Source organism: Anolis sagrei, chromosome 2 (genome assembly GCF_037176765.1).
Source record: "Anolis sagrei isolate rAnoSag1 chromosome 2, rAnoSag1.mat, whole genome shotgun sequence".
Taxonomy (NCBI): domain Eukaryota; kingdom Metazoa; phylum Chordata; class Lepidosauria; order Squamata; family Dactyloidae; genus Anolis; species Anolis sagrei.
In genome coordinates, this window is record NC_090022.1 from 77,232,548 (window position 1) to 77,242,675 (window position 10,128).

The following is a 10,128-nucleotide window of genomic DNA, read 5'->3' on the forward strand; positions in this document are numbered from 1 at the left end:
CAGGTTGAGAAATGCTTCATTATTCAAAATCAACATATATTTGGTTGACTTCACACAATTACATCTTGACCACAATACTTATTGCTGTAACATTTGAAGCTAATTGTGTAAAGATTATTAATACTACAACTCCAAACAATTCTTTGTAGGACAACTGAGATGAAATGAAATATAAGGTGTTCATATATCAGAACTGCATAGTGTAATATGTTAATGTTCAAAGCCAAGAGAGATCAACAAGATAAGTATCCCCCCCCCCCCTGCAGTTGTAAGTAACAGGTAACTACAATATATGCCTTGGGGTGTGAGAAATCTGAGCACTTACTAGTAAATTATTTCTAGACTGAAACAAACAAACCCTGTTTGGAGTCACTGAGTGGTTTCGTGGGAAGAAATTTCAGCGGAGGCCAAGATATTCCGGGAGTCGCTCACACCAACCGGTCACTAATTATGTAAATTTTGACCAATGTCTTGTGTTATTATTTCTGCTCCTTGTTTGTATTATGAGGTTAGAAATAGCAGAACAGGGCTATTTCAAGAAAGCATTGAATCATTTGGCAAACTTTTGGCTACTTGGTCTAAATGGATTTGGGCAGCATCCTCATGTTGTTGGCTAGACTTTTAAAATAGCTACTTTTGGGGCTTCCTATGATGAGTAAGGTTTCTCTGCAGGTTACCAACCAGGAGGTTTTAGGCAAAAATGTGTATTCTTAAAAATATGTTTAATCCTGACTTTTAAGGATTTTATTTTACAGATATTGCAGCTGGGCTAGGAGAGGTTTGTTTGGCGGGGGCGGGGGGGGGGTTGTCGTAAATTCTACTCATATGTGGTCAAAGAAATAATTTGTGGGATCCTATATGACCATCATAACACTGTGACAATCTTATGTAGCAAATTCCAGTATGACCTTACTCTTATCTCTGCTTAATGAGAAGCTGCCACTGTGGTCAACAAAGGAGCATTGTCCTGTTGATCGAGAAGTGGATGCTTGATGTTCCCACCTCTTCCCATGAGTAACCTCCAGATAACAGCCAGATAAAGGATCCCTGTCAGAAACCCCCCCTTGTGCTAGAGATTACTAGTGCAAGGCATCAGATTGATAAGGGAACACACCCCTGTTGACTGCAGTGGCTGCTTGCTGATAAGTGAAATTACGGGGACTTTTCTGGCCCCTATGTATTCCCTAAACTATAGGCTGCACAGCTGTAGATTACTATATTTCATCACATAATAATCGCATGCACACCCTTTTTTTAAAAAAGGGCCGTGAATATTATTTGAGGAATCCCTCTTTTTTGTTCCTACAAAAAGGCTTGAGAATATATCCAAGAGTGTCCAGTAAACAAATTTACATAGTTAAACATTTTAATCTTCCATGTCGGAAGACTCCGCACCACTGTCATTGCTGTCAGTATTTGATGCACAGTCCTAAGCACTGCTCACGGTAGATGTATTTTCTTCCCCATCACTCTCCCACCGTGTAGCATCTTCTGAACCAAACAGTGCATTAGAAATGCCAGTTCTTTAAAAAAGTTTTTCACAACAATGTCCTCTGTGATAGGGTCCTAGCTCTTAATGACCCAAGTGCACATCACTTCCTAGGACGGACACCCATTTCCAGTGGGTGTAAATTGGTGATCACTATTCATCATTCACTCATTATACAAATGGCACAAATGATCTTTAAAGAGCTTGTTCACGGATACATTAAGATTCTCCAGCTGTATGGTATTCTTCATCCAAAAGTTTTTTGTATTCATGTAATGTCCAGGAACATATCCCCCAGGAATATGGGAGTCATATTGTGCACTGCTGTGTCTTCAACACCTTCTCAACTTTTTCTGCCCTGCACTCTCTGTTATCTGCCTCACTCTTTCTAGTGGTAGGGTCAGACTTGACACAACAAGCAAGCCTTGCCTTTCATATATCCCCCCCCCCCCACCCCAAATCAGTTAATGGGTTAATTAAGATGATGACTACAGCCTGTGGGAAGGAGACAACCCTTTTCTCATCACAGATTTGATAAAAATAATCCTACCTTCAAAAGCTCTGTTTCTGGAGGTGAATACCTATGTCTGAAATAGAATTAGGTCTCACCATATCATTAGTCAAGAGTCATGCACATGTTACAGTCATGTAGAGTCCTCCAGTTTGCTCTTGTTGTGAGGCTTCAAATCATCTCTCATTTATGGTTTGCTTGTTTTTTTTTTCATGTCAGAAGCGACTTGAGAAACTGCAAGTCACTTCTGGGGTGAGAGAATTGGCTCTCTGCAAGGACGTTGCCCAGGGGATGCTGGATGTTTTGATGTTTTACCATCCTGTGGGAGGCTTCTCTCATGTCCCCGCATGGGGAGCTGGAGCTGACAGGGGGAGCTCATCCGTGCTCCCCCCAGATTAAAACCTGCGACATGCTGGTCTTCAGTCCTGACTTTAATCGACTGTGCCATTGGAGGCTCCCTCATTTCTGGTGAAGACTTATTCAGAGAACAGTTGTTGCTTTCTTCTCAGGCTGAGAACGTCCAAGAACTTGCCCTTTTATATGATTTTAGTTTTAGTTTGGGAAGGAAGTCTCCAGCACATGAAGAAATTGGAAAAAACTGAATAGATGGCACAATTTGCTACAACTGAAGAATCCAATTACCTAAGTTGCTACCCTTTCTCTGTTCTTAATACATGTTCTTACTGTGTACTTTCAAGTCATTTCTTACTGAAAGTGATCCAAAAGCAACCCTTCATTAAGGTTTCTTGGCAAGATTTGAGAACCTTTGCCATTGCCTTCCTTTAAGTGGGGATTCAAACCCTGGCCTCTAAGAATCTGAGTCAAACACTGAAATCACTATATCAGTCTTGAAGACACTGCACTAGAAATGGCAGATGCTGTTTAACTGCCCAAATTTGGGTATTACCAATAGACAGAGGATGGAAAGGCAGAGAGCACACGCACACCTGTTGACTTTGTTTCCCACCTTCCTGGAGATTCCACTTAGGGAGCCTGCACACAGTGTTGCTCACACGTTGCCTCTTAAATCTGCCCTGCATTTAAAAAATGCCCGAGTCTGCCAAACAATTCATGATCTGGTCCTTTTGTAGAAAGCAGCCTTTGGTCCTAGGCCACTCTTCTGTGCAAGCACAGACCTTATTTACCTAAATTACTTTTCACACCTCATTTATATTCCACAAAGAACTAATTGATGCCTTGAAGCAGAAACAAAGGGGAAAGTGCTTTGAACAAGGAAGCTAATTTGATGTCCAGCTTGGAGCAGCTGCGTCTCCCTCCATCCTGCCCCAGGTCTGGCTCAGGGTCAGAGTGATACAAGGAACGAACATCTGCTCTGCTGCTAGGGGCATCGGTCCTGCCTTGCTGAGTTTGGGAGGACCTCCTTCTTTAGAGCTCTGCCAATTATACCAGCATGCCCATCCAAAGGCACCTCTTTTCCTAACAAACAAACAAACAAAAAACCCACACCCTTTTTGGAATTTTTACTAATGTTTATGCTGTCTGTAGAAGCTCCATGAGGAATGCTATCATATTCTGAGCACCTCCCAGTGCCACTGACCTTCTTTGGTTCATTTTGGCAGCATGAATTGAAAATTCTAATTTGAAAGCATTTGGGATTTCACAACTAAAGTATGTAGGGGTGTTTGTGTTAAAATGTGTTGATTTTAAACAAAAGAGAACGCAGGTTTTCTATGCCAGGGACATCTGCAGGTCTAAAGTTAATACTCCAAGAAGTCTTCAGCCCTGCTGCATTTGGTTCTCCACCCACAACATCCCGATATGAATTTTGCTCTTTTCTCTGATTGAAAAAAAAATCAAGTGCTGGGATTTCTATGCCATGCTTTCTCACAAGGTTATATATACTGGTATTTCTGTTCCATTTCACTCTTTACAAGCAAGACATGGCACAGGATGTCTCCTGCCAAAGTCAATATGCCACATCTGTGCGCATGGGCAGGTTTCATGGCGCCGACGGGGGCTTCGATAGCATTTCTATTCCTGGGCTGATGGCACGCTGCCTTCTATTCTGAGTCACGCAGGCACACAGGTTCCATTTCAGTCCCTGCCCCGCCGCCTTTGGCTTGGGTGGGCAGAGGATGCTGAACTCCTCCACCACCATCAGTGGTGTTCTTTGTCCTGTGGAGCTCCTGAAAGGTATGATCTGTTTGTGCTTCAAAAAAAAAAAAAAAAGACGAAAGTGGGAGGGATACTGGAGAGGTCTGAATGGAAGAGTGTAAACACACAAGCCCTGTTGCTCTCTTTGGTGGCCTACAAGTTTCCCCCACACAATCTCCTCCTTGTCTCTCTCCACCTGGCTCAGAGTTTGCGTTTAATATTAATGAACTCTCCTCCTTGCTTCTGTAATTGACCATGGCCTTGTTTTCCAGAGGTTTTGGCAAGGTGGAGCATTTTTTTACAAAAAGGAGTAGGGGGGATGCAAAAAGAGAGAGAGAGAGGAAAGAAAGTAAAAACACAAACCAATAGGGTGAGTGGAGTGAATTTCTGAAACCACATCCTTCCCCTGAAATAGAGATCATTTATTCATCTGGGCCCACGCAAGGCTGGACAAGACACCATTGTCAGGAACTGCCCAGGGGCCAAAGATATGGGGGCTCTGAAGCCAAGGAAGGGGAAAAGGCGTGGTGCTGATGACGTGTGTGGATGGGATTTTGCAAAGTTGAGGTGCTGAATGAGATGCATACCAGTTCCCCTCTCCCCTGCCCCCACTTCTTTTGCAGAGTTTGTTTATGCAGAAATGGCACAGAAAGCCTTAAGCAAACATCCTAAACCACTAACCCCCTCCCCTCAATCCTGAGTGCCTGAGGTAGGAGCAAGCTGTTGGTGGGGGGAAGCAACAAACCCCCTACCAGCAATTTCTCCAGCTCTGCTCAATGGACTCATTCATGGGCTGTGATGAATGCATTGGTTCTGGCACATTAGCAGGCAGCTGGGCTATTTCACTGGGCCACTAAGGCTGCTATAGGGCATGGTAGGATTCACACCTGCTGGTGGCCTGTCTGCAGAGCAGGGAGGGACCTATAGCTTGTAGGTAAAACTGTTTCCAGTCCCTAAGAACTCATATTAAGGGATAGTTTCCTAGGACAGGAGAGGACTTTAGGTACCAAATCTGTTCCTTAATCACGAATAATGCTCCTCAAGATGCTGTGCTTGGTCTTTCAATATCTTGCCTCCAATTTACTACTCTTCTTTGGAGTTTCTTATTCCAGGAAACTGCAATATGAATGCTAGCAAGTATTTATAACAGAGCACATGGGAAGTATTTCCTATTGTCGGTGTTACCCTCTTAAATGATAATAGTACTGCAGTGTCAGAGTCAGTCTAGCTAACAATGTTCCAAAAATCCCCACAGCTTTACAGATAGGCATTCTGTGGGTTCCTATTGCAGTCTTCCTCCCTATTTCTCCAAGGTGCAGAAATTCAATATTTGTGTAGTATCTTACTCACATCAGTGTGACCTAATGACCACATTGGATCTCTGACAGAATGTATTTGAATTTTGTAAGCTTACTGCAAAAATTGGGGTTTGATACAGAGATACATTTAGAAAAGGTATGGGCAAACTTGGGCCCTCCAGGTGTTTTGGACTTCCACTCCCACCATTCCTAACAGGCCCTTTCCTTTCACCCCTCAGCCACTCATAGGCTTAAGCGGCTGAGGGGAAAAAGGAAAGGGCCTGAGGCTGTTAGGAATGATGGGAGTGGAAGTTCAAAACACCTGGAGGGCCCAGGTTTGCCGGTCTGATTTAGAAAAAATGTAGGTAGGGCGAAATAAATACATACAAAACCAATCAATCCAGCTCTGCTTGAGAAAAAGTTAACTAATATATGAATAAAATATACTTGTGAAGAACCAAACTGCTGTGTGGCCTCTTTTGATCAACAGAAAAATTCAGACGAGAATAACATGGTTTGGATATGTAGTCCTTTTGCAGCTGGACAAAATTCCATGAATGCAAATAAAAATATTCACATTGAATATTTTTCCAGGGAGCCAGGTATCCTAGCATTTGAGCAGCAGTTATAAGACTTATCAGAAAAAGAAGACATACCATATGACTGGCTGCATAGTACAAAACAGGTAATGCAGTATACTCTGATAAATCTTTTGAGAAATCTGAAACTTGCCAACAAATGCTAAGTCTGGGTATTACTCAAATTCCAAGTTTTTGATGGGTGGCATAAATGTTTGAGTTCTATGTATTAGCCTTGTGGCTTGTTTGGATAGTTTTGGCAATGTGTACCATTCTGGATCATACCATCCTTCAATTTCTGCTTCCTATGCTTTTAATGGAGTGCACCCAACAATTTATCGTGGTCTTTATATGGGAGCCAGACATTTTGGATTGTTGATCCAGAGAAAACTTACATTAATTCATTGTGACATGTTCTATGAAACACACACTGCTAGCTGGTGGGTTTGTGGGTTCTCATCAACTTTTCTAGTAGTCTTTTGTGGTTAGAAGATTAGCACTGGTCAAAGGCAGGATGCTGGACCTTCCTGGATGTAATCCAACAACCCCTCAGAATAGCATAAATATCTGCATATGGAGAGGTTAAAAACCAGAACTTCACAACCTCCATTCAGAACACAATATTCTGAATGTGGTAGGCACCGCTGTGCAGTGAGATGCAATGCACAACATGAAACGATTATGTTGCAACTCTACTTCAGTATCAGCAAAATATGCCTGTTGTGCTATGGCAAAGAACCCATGTCTTTGGGGAGGACTGGCAGCTTTGGCTGCCACACTGGAACCCCAGAGATTACATGTGCTTTGTGGGCCACACATTGTCCAACTCAATGTAGGTTAACTGATATCTTCTCTTAGGAAGGTCTATTGATTTCATTTCAAATTAGTTGCGGTGTTTTGGCAGAAATGTCCAAGTAAGAGTCATCAGTATCTAAGAAAGGCCTCTGAGGGCCTGTTAGGAGGTGGCAGGATCCACATTAGATTGGATGAGAGAAGTCACAGGAAGAACATTGTTGCCAGCTGGACACTCCAGTGTTCACAGATCCGAGCTGGGGCCTATTGCTGACCACATTAATATGCGAAAGTGCCAAACATCCCCCTTGCCACAACTAGGCAGTCTTGTTTTAATAATCCAAAGCTGCCTGTAAACCCATTAAAGGAGAACACAAATCCATTAGCATTAGCTGTTTTCCAACTCTCATCCTGTCTTCCTTTAAATTGCTCCAACTCCTCTAAATCTGACTTTTTTTTTGTCTTGGCTATCCAGCAAGCCAACCATTTACCATGGATGAACATTGGTTAAGGTCAATAGAAAACAAGACCAGATTCATTAAATACTCCCTTGAGGCAGTAGGCTTCAAATACTCTTTTTTTTTTTATCCTATTCATGGCTGATTTCTTTTCTGGACAAATTACATATTGTTCCTGGGTGGCAGTCCTGAAGATTGTGTTGGGATGAATGAGCCTGGCTATTAAGGGTTCTTGATCACTGGATGGTGGGAATTCGGGATTAGGGCAATTACAGCTGATCAAAAGACACCCAGGAGGAGGAAGAGCATGAATCTGGATGGAGAAATGAGGGAAAGGAGCCAAGGAGTAGAGAGAGACAAAGTATCTAAGATAACAGGGAGGGAGGGAACACTCCTAGGAAGCATATATACTGAAATTCACCTGTATTTGTTTTTAGCAGTGTGATAAGTTGAACTGGTTACTTCTATGTGAAGGTTCTCTCCATGTGTATGAATTACTAGATGAGGACAGAAATCTAAATTTCTGCATTAGGCTGTATGTAACTGGGAAAAACCCATGATATTTTATAAGGTAAATGGGCTACACAAATTTGTTTATCCTCTAAAAGAAGATTTCAAACTTGGAAGATTATTATTATTTGGATTATAACTCTCAGCATCTTCTGCTGGCATAGTTATTCTTGCTGGGCATACTGGAAATTGTACTCTAAGAAGAAAGTAATGTTCCCAAGCCATGAATCATTTTCTTCATGTTGAAAGGGGAGATACTTGGAAGAGTCTAGACAGAGTACTATATTTTAACAGTACAAAAATATCTGTCATGTACGATGAAGGATAGCAATAGTGCTGCATACTTCCAGATGCCAACACCACTTCACCCTGCTGTCACCAGTTCAACACAACTCTACAATGTTGTGCCTGTTGCCTTAGAAAATGAAGCCAGGACAAGCTGAAACGTCCATCACCCTGATTTACAAGAGCAAGTGAAAAGCTGGATAAGCCCACCTCTGGAAAGTGTTAGTAGGAGAATGCCCAAGCGGCCCCTGCATGCGTACGTGCAGGGCTGAGTCTCAAGATGGTAACAGGGGAAGCTGGAAGGATTAGGAGCAACTCATGTTGGCTGCACCTGTTGCAGCATCTCCTATGCCCTTGGCAAAAGCCCTTGGGCTACACTTAAAGGACTTGCTCCAGCTACACACCACCCAATTATAGTGGCAGGCAGCATGTACCCGTTGACTCCACACCATCCCATCCCAGCACTTTGTTTGGAAAAAAATGAAGTGTGGAAGGACAGATGACGTCTGGATGGGAGGGGAGCACTCTTTCTCATCCCTTCGCCCGGCTGATCTGAAACTAGTTGGGGAGAGGAAGCACCCCAGGGGAAATGGCCCATTGAAATCTTATACTCACTGGGATGGCGGGGGCTGCGATTCCTTCACAGGGTCTCTTATGAAACTCTAAACCCAGTGGAGGGGGGAGGAGAAGAGGGACAGCTGCAGCCACCTCCTGGGGCTGAGTCCATGTTTTGCTTGTAACTCAATGGTGGGAGTAACAGGAGGCCAACCACTACACTGTTTTAACATGCACCACAGCACAAAGTGGAAAGCAATAAAGGGTTAAATGTTTTCCCCCAAATCTCTTTCTCCAACTGCAGAACATGCCAGCTCATCTGGAACTACCAAGATGAGGGAGGGTTCTGAGGACTCCATCTGATATCTTTTGCCTTGGACCAATCTCTAAGGAGGAGATATGGTGGCAGTGGGGCTGGAGGGGGGGGGCGTGGAATATTCCCACTGGGGCTTTGCTGTATCCTGAGATAGATTCCCAGGCTCCAAAAAGAGTGGCCAGTTGCTGGATCAATTTCAGGGAGATGCTGGCAGCAGAGTTCACGGTGGCTTAAACGGAACAGCGGCTAATATGGAACAGATGGGAAAGTGCTTTGTGCGTGAGTGAGCCAGGCTGGAATAGAAGCTCTACCATTGCCCCCTGTGCCCCCCTCTCCCTTCACTACAGGAGAATTGCACAGGTGCACACATTATGTGTGGAAAGAGACAGCACAGGTGCACCTTTCTCCTTATGCATCTTCCTGAGGTTCAAATCCTCCCATGTATCTGGCATGTAGATACAGAAGCAACCAAAGCTGTAGAAGTTAACATGCACAATGTTCTGTCTCCTCCATTGCCACATTTAAGCTAGATCATACTTAGTTTTAGAACAAGCTATTCAACAGCAAACATGACTGAAATAACTGTGCCAGACCATGTTGGCTTTGGGGATGGCAGTTGTAGTCCCATATATCTATAAAAGCCAAGGTTGAGAAAGGCTACATCAGACCTGGGCAGGGTGTGCCTTCTTTTATAACCTCTTTGGTTTCCTTGGCTAATATACTCTTTCAAGAAACTGCAAAGGACTGGAAAACTCACATTTACCAATGCACTTATGAAAATTCTGTGCAGGATCCTGAAGCTTGGATATGAGTGAGGATAGAATGGGTACATGAAAATATTCATACAAATAACATTCCCCCCCCCCCCCAAATTTTTCACAATTCAGGGTGTATGCCTTGCATAAAAAGCAATGTTTCCTGTGCAGGAAGCATTGTTTTCATTGCAGAAAATGCTTTCTCTGTGCAAAAAACTCACATGCATTTTATACCATTTTAAAAAAACTGAATAGCCTTCGACAACTGCAGGTTGAGAGTTTTCTTGCAGTGAGAAGAAAATTGCTAAAGGTCTTCATTCTTGCCTGTTGGAATGAATTTTAAAATATTTACCTAATTAAATGGGAGGCTAAAAAGACTCCGGTGGTGAGAGGCCACCTTTAGTAGAGACACCAGTCTGTCTCTACTAAAGCAGTGCTGGGAGACTAGTCCCACTCTCTCTCTTTT